This window comes from Triticum urartu, chromosome 1 (assembly GCF_003073215.2).
Source record: "Triticum urartu cultivar G1812 chromosome 1, Tu2.1, whole genome shotgun sequence".
In the NCBI taxonomy this organism is placed as follows: Eukaryota; Viridiplantae; Streptophyta; class Magnoliopsida; order Poales; family Poaceae; genus Triticum; species Triticum urartu.
The window spans coordinates 523,156,199-523,166,522 of NC_053022.1; the positions used below are offsets into that span (position 1 = coordinate 523,156,199).

Consider the following 10,324-nt stretch of genomic DNA (forward strand, 5'->3'; position numbering starts at 1 on the left):
CAAGCGCCACTTCTGTAGTAAATAAGCTGAACTTTTATTTAAATAACTAAATGTTGGTTTGCCAAAGTTTTCTTGTGACTGAATTATGGAACTTCCATTGTGCAGTTTTTACATATGGTCATGCAGTCATTTTGGCTATTTATGTAACAATACATCGTCCAGTTTGCAAGACGTTCTGTCTATAGGTTCTTCTGTACTTATCTTGTGTTTAACAGGTTTGACTGTTGTTCCTCTACTATACAACTTCATCTTTTAGTATCGACCAATACTTCATAGTCAGTACATAGTTCTTCAATACTGTGGTAACAATTGAGGGGATCAGGGGAATATTATGATTCTCTAGGCTTTATGTTATCTTACCATACTATCCAATAAAAATGATTCTCTTCTTCAATACCTGTCTAACCACCTCTGATATGTTATTTGTTGGCTTAGTCTGTACTCTTTTCACAGAGAGGTGTCGAGTTGTGATGCAAGGTTTTGCCATGTTGATTAAAAGATATCGACATCGAAGACTATATACTCGGATCGCATGGCATGTTTGGGAACCATGGCTCTACTACTACTACACATCCACTTGCCATTGTAGTCATCAACTGAAATTTAGTCAAAATCGATATTTGTAAGTTGAAAATTTCTTTTTGGCGGGCTAAAAGGACAGAAGTTTTGAGTGGGAAGATATTGTTGTTATTTAAGGCCAATTATTGTTGTTGAGTCACTTCCTCTTTCTCTTGCTGGTATGCGGTTATCCATATGATAGCTGGTATTGAAAATGCAACTACCTAACCCAAGCTCAGCAAGCATTAACTAATTTTTGTCTTCATAATTCACTTTTAATCTTCATATTGCAGTATTTATTCAATTATTTAATTTAATGGTCACATTGCAGTATTCCTTGGAACTCTAGCCTGACTTGTAGGTGAGTTAGGAATCTATTTCTAATTTCTGGGATGTCCGCTAAGCAACCAAACTTATGCTCGGAGTGACATTCTTGTTGGCCTTCTATTTGAAGAAGCTCGCCATGTACACCATAGGTCAGAGTGGTTGTTCCCGTACTCCATAGAGATGTGATACTCAATGGCGTTGGTTGAGACGATGACGACGGCAAAATAGAAAGATGATTATGAGAAGTTCGACTTGTAAGAGAATAATCATATTACTAACAATAGATGTAGATCTTGAGTAGATTGAAACATTAAATAGTGATTGTAACCGAGTACTTGAACATGTTATTCAAGATTCATAGAATAAAAAGGGTACTAATGGTTTGAAACATGAATGCAATACCTTTTCTTTGGTGAAAAATCAACCTTTTGTATACAACAATTCATTTTAAATATTTCTTGCTGCTATTAGATTATCCCTTTACATACGAATTTTAACATATAATTGTCATATTAGTCTAGACGTGCGTTGCACGTGCACACTTACCAATATAATATAAAGCGGGGAACCCTTTTTCGGTATAAAATGTAACCAACGACTAATGGGCTTATGGGCATACATTGAATTGCCCTATCTGTTGAGAGTAGACCCCCGGGCAAGTAAATAGAAAAAACAAGGTATAATTAATTTTCTGCACGCCAAGCTGTAATTTCTAGTGGGGTTTCTTCGAAGGATGGTGCAAGAATACCAACCTTCCGTGGGTTCAGAGGTGTAGAAATTAGCAAGGTTCCAAGGCGCAGACAGCAGTCCCTTTCCTCACTGTACACATGATGTCCTGTCCACCACACCACGCAGAATCATTATGACCGGGCAGCTGCTGGAAATCATGCGAGCAAGATTTACAGCAGATGCAGATGGTCAGACAGTAGGATTAGGAGGACCAAGTGCCCACCCAGGACCCACCATGCACGCCGTCGAAATCAAACCTAGAGCAATCGAAGATTGGATCAAACAAGCGCTTACTGGGCAATGTGGGCGGTGGCGCGTCCGCGAGCAGCAGCCACGGCCCTGGGTCCTCACGCTCACGCTGCGCTGCCTGGCGGCGCACCGCGACCTCGGCCGCCCGCTCTGACGGCGGGAGGTGACAGCCCAGACCAGTCGCGATAGCCTGGTGGTGCTACGCGACTTCGGCGGCCCGACCGCCGGCACGAGGTTGCAGCCGCCGCGCTTCGTCGCAGCCTCGCGGGCATCCGTCGACGGTAGTGGTGGCCCTGGTGGGCTGTGTCCCGTGCATGACCAGGGCCAGGAAGTAGGCCGGACCAGTAGGAGCTTCCAGGGTTCCAGTGTTTTCCCTTTTTCCCAGCTTGAGGCGTGCGTTTTTCGTATTTTTTCCTCTTCTTACTTACTTTTCTTATATATTCCGAAAATTTTCTGAACATATGTATATGGATAAATTACTTTACATATTTATGGTTATTAACAATGCTCATCATGCATTACCATTTTTTTGGTGAAATGTAAAGTTTTATTCTTGCAGTTTTACAAAAATATTCTTATAATATAACAAATATTCTTGTCATTGAAAATATGTTCAAAAGTTTAAAAAGAAATTCATAATTTTTTTAATCCATTAAAATGTCAAAATTGGTTCGCTTAATTTGTAATAAACAGTCGTACCATTCAAAAAATTGTTCATGGCATTTAATAATTGTTCCTGCATTTTAAAAATCTTAATGAAATGTCAATATTTGTTCACGTAAATAGTTTAAAACTGTTAATAACATAGAAAAAAATATTTGTGTCTTTAAAAAATGTTTAGATGTTTTAAGAACATGTACATGACATTTTTGAAAAATTCACAACAAGTATTTAAAAATGTTCACCGTGTATTTAAAAAATGTTTGACATGTATCCGGATAAGTGTTCAGCGTGTATTTGGAAAATGTTCAAATGTGTATTAAAAAAGTCAACATGTATTTGAAAAAAATAATAGAGAAAAAAACTGATAAAAAGGTAAAGGAAAACACACAAAAATGAGACTAACGTTGCTTCTGCCTCGCAATAAGCTAGACATAGCATTTGTGAGGGGAATTGGGGCGGCCCAATAGCGGATGGCGGCAGCAGTGGGGAAGCATGGAATTGTCTACACTTATGTTTAATAGAATCCCTCAGAAAAAAAGCTTATGTTTTATAGAATTTTTATTTGCAATATTTATTAAAAGTAAAAAAATGTAATGTGTATATCATGCATAATGAAAAAGTTGACTCTGCACAATAGAATTTACAGAAAAAATTGCACGAGCAAGATTTTATTAGGATATGCTCAACAGTCTATTTAAATATGCATGTGTGTGATAAAAATATTTATGTATGTCAAAAAGTGTCCTTGCAAATTTAAAAAATGATGGATGAAAATGTTCCATATAGAAAAATGTTTATCCTGGGACATATTCCACCCAATATAAAAGTGGTCATGAATGTAATGGAACTTTTAGGTGACTTTTGGAACTTCTTTGGACAAATGCTTTCTAAATGCATTCCATAGTTCATTAAATAGTATATTTTATGCATTTAAACAAGAAGATCACGTCATTCATATAAAAAAATTATGTCACAAAACAAGGATAGTAAACATTATTATATCATTTATTTTATTTTTAACAAAAAGATTACAAGCAAAAAAAATCCATAAATCCGGTGAAAGAGAACTATTACCTGAATTTTTTTGGTAAGTAACATCAAAAGATTTATGAAGTGAAACACCTGAAAGCTACCAGAGCTATCTAAAGACTTGCAGTGCTGACACTGCAAGTCCCTTGGTTATATGATGACATCCAGCACAAGATCAGAATTATCTCCAGGGACAAATGTTGGGGACAATATATGCTTCTCTTTATCTCCATTGATCCGGTTTACAGGCGCCACTGCCAAACATATAGACACACACAAAAAAACAGCCAGTACTCAAGTTATGTCACAATATGGATGCCATTATCGCTTCACAATTGCTGCATGAACAGTCTTAGGTAACTTCCAAAAGAGGTACTTACCTGAGGCAGAGAGGACCTGAAAAATGGGTCCATTCCTCACATGTTTACTGAAATTCAGAATTGCATCACTGAATCACCAAGAGCAATCTGAACACAGCAGCATGCAGATGCAGTCTTACTAAAATGGATCCAAGCATATAACTTTTGGAAGAAAAAAACCCTGTAAAGTTGCAAGTCAATGACGCCAAATAGACAGAGGAAAATATGACACTGCTAAAATACACATGAAATGATTATATGCAAGCAAGGAGCTGTACATTTTTTTTAGCCCGCAATAGGTCATGCATTACAGTATCACATCGAATGAACAGTTTCTAACGACCTCATGAGCACAAAGCTATCTAAACACATGATTCACAAAGGTACGGACGCTGAAAAACAACAGAGTAACCACTGAAACATGGACATATAGCATCTTAATATCAGTATATGTTATCTCAATTCTCACAACAGAAACAAAGTATAGACCCAGCTGCAGATGGTAGTCCATACATAAACACTACCGGGACAAATTCATTGATCACAGCGGTTACATATCACAAAAATATAATAAGGTAGTACATTTTTCACCATACTAGGCCAACGCGTGCAACAAGAGAGCACACATGCTGTTGATGCCCGTTTATGAACATACAACACTGATTACCATGTAATTTTTAATTGAGTGTTCAAGGGTAGAACTCAATAACAGATCTAACTCCCAGCACTGATATAATCTTGTAGTCGCCGAATCCAGCTTCCATGAATATCCTTTTCCACTCAAATTCCTCTCGCTCAATCCCCTCAACGCACATGATAAATAGATCATATAAAACATGTGTCTCTCTTGTTACAATCTCATTTAGCCCAGATCCAACCACCATATCTACGATTAATCACCTTTCCACCAGCATCTCTGGGAGGAATAGCTTCCTTGCAATTTTTCAATAACTTGACACAGTCTTCATCACCCCAATCATGAAAAACCCACTAAGATGCACAGCAGCAGCCCAAAAAAAGGTTACCATTAGTCCCTATAATATATTGAATTATAGAAATTTATTGTAAGAAATTTAGTTAACTTAATTTAATTCAGACAAGCGGCTAAATACACACTTTAAGAGTTATGACAGCATATTGTCAAATGATGATGTGTTGTATTGCAAGGGAAGAAGAAACTTCTAGAGAGTTTACCTTTAGGAAAAGAGCATTTTCTGGCGGAATGTACTTAAACATATCGCCAGAAATAAACGACACATGGACATCACTAGGAGCTTCTGCAATAACATGAGGGAGATCCAACACGGTGCATTTCATTTGCGGGAATGCATTCACAATTGCCCTGGCAGCTCCACCGTGGCCTCCACCAACATCAATAAGAGAGTTTATGCCAAGAAATACATCACCACACTCCCTTAAGATGATGTCCGTGAGAAAGTTACTATCAGAAACCATTGCATTATTGAGTATCTGGTTGTAAATATCATCCTGCTCAGCCATCTCCCAAAAGTTAAGGCTGTGGGCCTTTTTGAACAGGGACGTGGAATACTCATCTAGGAACCATGAGTGCATGCCCAAAAAGGGGGCAATGACAGTTGAATCAAGCATCAAAGATAGAATAGGAAATAAGTTTGATTTAACTTCATCACCGACGAGTAGGCGTGTGGTTGGGGTAAGCCCGTAAACAACCTCCTTGCCTGGCGAGGCTGCCTCATGAACAGCAAAGATGCCTGATATGGTGAGCACACGCATGAGTCGCCGTAAGCGGGGAAGCTTAGACGGATGGAGGCCGATCTTTGTGGCCAACTCTGACGGGGTCATAAGCCCACCATGGTGTTGGATGGTGTTAGGGATTTGCAGTTCCATTGCACATTTGAGTGCCATGGACTTGACGAATCCCAGTGCATGGTGCCAAAGGTTAACTTGAGCCTGGAGCAGCTCCTGAGAGCTATGCTTGTCTTGGATGGGCGGCATTTTTGTTGAGCTTGTTTTTCTTTGGTTATGGGTGGATTGTAGTCATACCGGTTATATATACACAAGTACAACATGTTTAAGGCACATGATAGGGCCTTGAGTAATCAATTATTCAAGGATGGTATTGGGATTGTGTCAAGCCATTTGAGAGAAGACCTTCGCTATGCAACAATTGCAGACAGTACAAATACACTACGAATTATTCATGGAAGCCTATTTACTCAGGTACAACTCGTTCAAATCAAATGTTCACAAAAGATAGTTTCAAGTTTAGCTCAACTCCATTTCAGACGTTTCACTTGAGTCGCACTTCTCTTCATAATTAAACACAGTCCGACACTTAAATCTATTATGTAGACAACAGAAGATATTTTAATGAATGGTTGAACATTCTTCTGTGAAGATCTATACTTGAATAAAACATTTTAAGCACTTGGTACTCTCTGGGGAACAATGAGTTAGATTTATATAGAACACTGTGTATTGCAGTTGTGGCTACTAGTGGGACAGATCACAGAGCACAGGTGGCTAGCAAAAATCCTCTCTCCTATCTTAACTAGATTTGTATTGTACTACGAGAGCTAACTTGTTGATCACAAGGACTCACACCTCGCAAATAACTCCAAATTGTTTCGATGTCAGGATTTTATATGTCTGATACTCAGATCCAACATAAAAGACAAGCTTTCATTGATTCCCAACGTTGATATCATCAAGAGAGCAACTCGAAGTCATCGCTCAAATGCTCTACAAGACCGACAGGCTAGTTTTATATTTTTCTTTTTTCAAAAAGGAATTTTACATTTTTTTTCTATAGCAAGGAGCTTAGTATATACTGAAAACGAATAAAAAATATATTAAATGGGCATACTTTATAAAAACGTAACAGACATACATTGAATCGAGACGTAACAGCTTAACTAGATTTTGTTTGCAAGTATGAAAACATGGGTGCCATCAAAAGACAAGTGGGCATAATTAATTTTCTGAATGCGCCAAGCCATAATTGTAGTGGGGTTTAGGAGAGGTCGAGAGGATGGTGAAAGAACACCAACCTTTCATGCATTCAACGAGCGTAGAATACCCCCATAAAAATCAAAAGAAAATGAGTGTAGGGTACAGCTGAGGAATAGCAAGGTTCCAAGGCGCAGACAACAACAGTCCCATTCCTCATTGAACACATAATGACCCACCACACCGATACTACACAGAATCATAATGACCAGACAACTGCTGGAAATCATGTGACCCAAGGCAACTGAAGGGACTTTGTTCATAAAGCATTAAAGCCACATACCAAGGATCAGGAATCCATACGGTCTGAGTCTGACCACTGACTGTGCAGGAGTGTAGGTTCGTGGCAGCATTCTCGCCGTGGATTAGAGACCAGCAGCCCTTCGAAAACCTGAAGAAAAGACCAGATGGAGAAAGTGATCTTCATAAGAAATGAACATATGCGCTGTTGAGGGAGAAATAAAAGTGACATCGTTGTAATATCTACAGATGCAGGGTAAGCTCTGTTCAAAGCAAAATGAAGTCCGAATGCCGAAGCAAAGAATCAGGCAGATTGACCTCTCGGACCATGTGATCTCAGAGAATTCTCCTCACATTGGTTCCATCTCCATGACCAAAATAATAATCCGGGTCCTCAGTCCTGTGCCTCCTCCAACTAATTTGCTGAAAAAAAAAAGTTAACGGGAGAACTGCTGCCATGGCAGCGAAAACGGGCCGAAAAAGCCTGCCATGGCACGAAAACTAGGCGCGTGCACGTGCTTATTAACAGAAAACAGCTAGATTATGCTACCATACATGTCACCTCACGATGGATCAGTCAAAACAGTTCTTCCGTGGTAATGTCTACCTGTTTGTGTTAAATCTCAGCTATATTGTTCATACTAGCATGCTAATAGATGGAGCATAACATGTTTAAATGGAAAGATTAGAGCGACAAGATATATCAAGAAAAAGCTGATGTTTGATGTAAATATTTTAAAACATAACCCTACCCAAGGTTTGAAAAGTTTGAGTAGCCCAAATATTTTACCTACAGGTCCTACTCTCAGATTTTTTTTTAACCACGCCTCAGATGAATGGCTGTGCATTTTTTCCCCATTGTAAAGATCTATACATAGCTGAATAAAACATTTTAAGAGCTTGGCAGAAAACTATATTCTCAGGGGGGACAATGAGTTGGATTGATGTAGTACACTTTGCATTGTCGCTGTGGCACCGCCCTGTCTATTAGTGGTCAAGTGGACAGCCAGCCATTTGTAAATTAGTGCGGGTAACAGCAGGCGCTACTCTCGGACATGGACAGGAGTGTTGGAATCTGGCTCAGATTCGGTGTCGGTTTCGCAATTTCATACATGCCAAATAGAGGACAGTGACTCGGGTGTCTGATTCGGCAAAAATATGTAGACTGATGTATCCAGTTTAGGTAAGTTATTATATCTAGGACGAAATGCCCCAAATTCTGATGGAGAAATCGTGAAAACGGACGCAGATGGCGCACTCATTTTTCATGTTGAGTATATGGGAAGCGAACCAAAGAGATGGCCAAACGATTTCGCCTAAAACACGGTGAAATGTTTACGGGCTGAACTCAGAAACCACATTCAGTGGCACAGTATGACTAAGGGTGACCAAGATGTCCACTATGGCTCGTGCACCGCCGCCGAAATCAAATAGAGAGTAAGTAGATAATAGGACTGAGTTGGGGCTTACGCGAGCTCCCGGCCTCCCGCTAGCCCTAGGTGCAGGACTGAGCCGACGGGGACGGGGCTGCCGCTCCTCCGCCGCGTCAGCCCGGTGGGTGCGACGATGAGCAGCCTCGGGGCCCCTCGGGTCGTGTCACGTTACGCCGCCTTGTGGCACGTTGCGACCTGACCTCGGCAGTTCGGCGGACGGCGCCCAGCCGATCTGATGGCGTGAGGTGGCCGCCGCGCCGGCGAGTTCGTGGCAGCCACCGAATCTGACGCCTGAGGGGCCAGTGGTGGTGTCACCAGGGTGTGGTGCGGTGTGGCCAGGCCGCGTGCGTGTCGTGTGAGTGAGCCCGGTCCAATTATACGACGCGGGCCGAACACGGGGCCTCGCTTGGGCAGGTGAAACAAACAGAGCTCCAACGTTACAATGGCTCAAACTCTAGCATTAAAATGTATAAGGCCTCGTTTGGAACACAAGAATTCAATCAAACATACAAATAGGAAAAACACAGAACCATAGATTAACTAATGTGTTTTTTTATTTTCTTAAAGCACAAAACCTAGTGCATTGTGCTAAAAAAGAAGGAAAAACACATAAATTAAGATTTCACACATCGACTAAAACCACGGGAAATCTGCAGAACTGTCATTTGGATGTCACACACAAAAACACAAGAATTGTAGACACAAATAGATGAAAACACCTCATGTGTGGTTTCCTCTGAAATCCTGTGAAATAGCTCATTCCATAGGAATTTCAAAAGAACGTGCGGTAACAATTCATTTGTTCCAAACGGCATCAAAGGAAAAAATTACAATAGAAATCCTACCATCCAAAATTCTTATGCTTTTCTTTTGTTCCAAACAGGGCCTAAAACTATTGTCTAACAAGAAACTTGCACCGGCCTCTATGCATGGATATGAAAATCATGCTCTCATCAACAGTGTAACTTTTTCTTCTATCTTTTGCTTAATGACATACTTAAGACAAAACTTCTAGGTAGAGACTGCTGCATCTGCTCCTTGCGCTGAAAATTTTAGGGAGTCCGTGGTTTACCTATTATTTGATCTGATTTCATGGATATGCTCATTGATGGAATGAACAGAAGGAAAGTCACTTGCTTCAAGGAGATGCACTTGGCTGTTGGAGCCAGTGTACAATTTAGTGATAAATCACCCTTTTCTCTTTTTTGCGGGAGAAATAAAACCATATTACCTTATAAGTTATAACTTTCAAAGACCTCTTCTCTACCGCTATGGTCGGAGCTAAACTAATCTTAAGGAGAGGGCATGCAAAAGTGGCTGGACACTTTGTAATTCTCTATTCCACAACCATTGTACATGTCAATTTTTTTAATGAAAAGTGTAATAGCATGCGGGGCCTTCTCTACTATTTTTTCACTCAAAAAAATGTTTAGTATAAATAAACTTCTATTCTAAACATATTCCAATGCCTATTTAAAAGAGTTCATTTATTTCAAAAAAATATTCATATATGTAAAAAAAAGTTCCAAGCAATTTCTAGAAACTGTTTCAATGGACAGATAAATTCTCCTTTCATATGTCCCACCATTCATGAGATATAGTTTATGTATTGAAAAATGTTTACATAATAGTTTGAAAATGTTAAGTATATCAACAAATATAATTAAATTTATTTTTTTATTTTCCTCTTCCAAACAAATTACAATATAAAATGAATAAATAAATAATAGTTAAGGCAAAGAAAAAAAG

General features: G+C 39.6%; 1 long non-coding RNA gene and 1 pseudogene across 1 annotated transcript; both read right to left on the bottom strand.

The window, feature by feature from the left end:
* Positions 1-3,498: 3,498 nt before the first annotated feature.
* Positions 3,499-8,984, bottom strand: LOC125525088. Its single transcript, XR_007291147.1, has 4 exons — positions 8,613-8,984; positions 7,186-7,293; positions 3,936-4,095; positions 3,499-3,809 (listed from the first exon to the last, which is right to left on the bottom strand). It is a non-coding gene; the product is annotated as an uncharacterized LOC125525088 (long non-coding RNA).
* On the bottom strand, positions 4,409-7,179 carry LOC125525080 (annotated as a pseudogene).
* Positions 8,985-10,324: the final 1,340 nt, after the last annotated feature.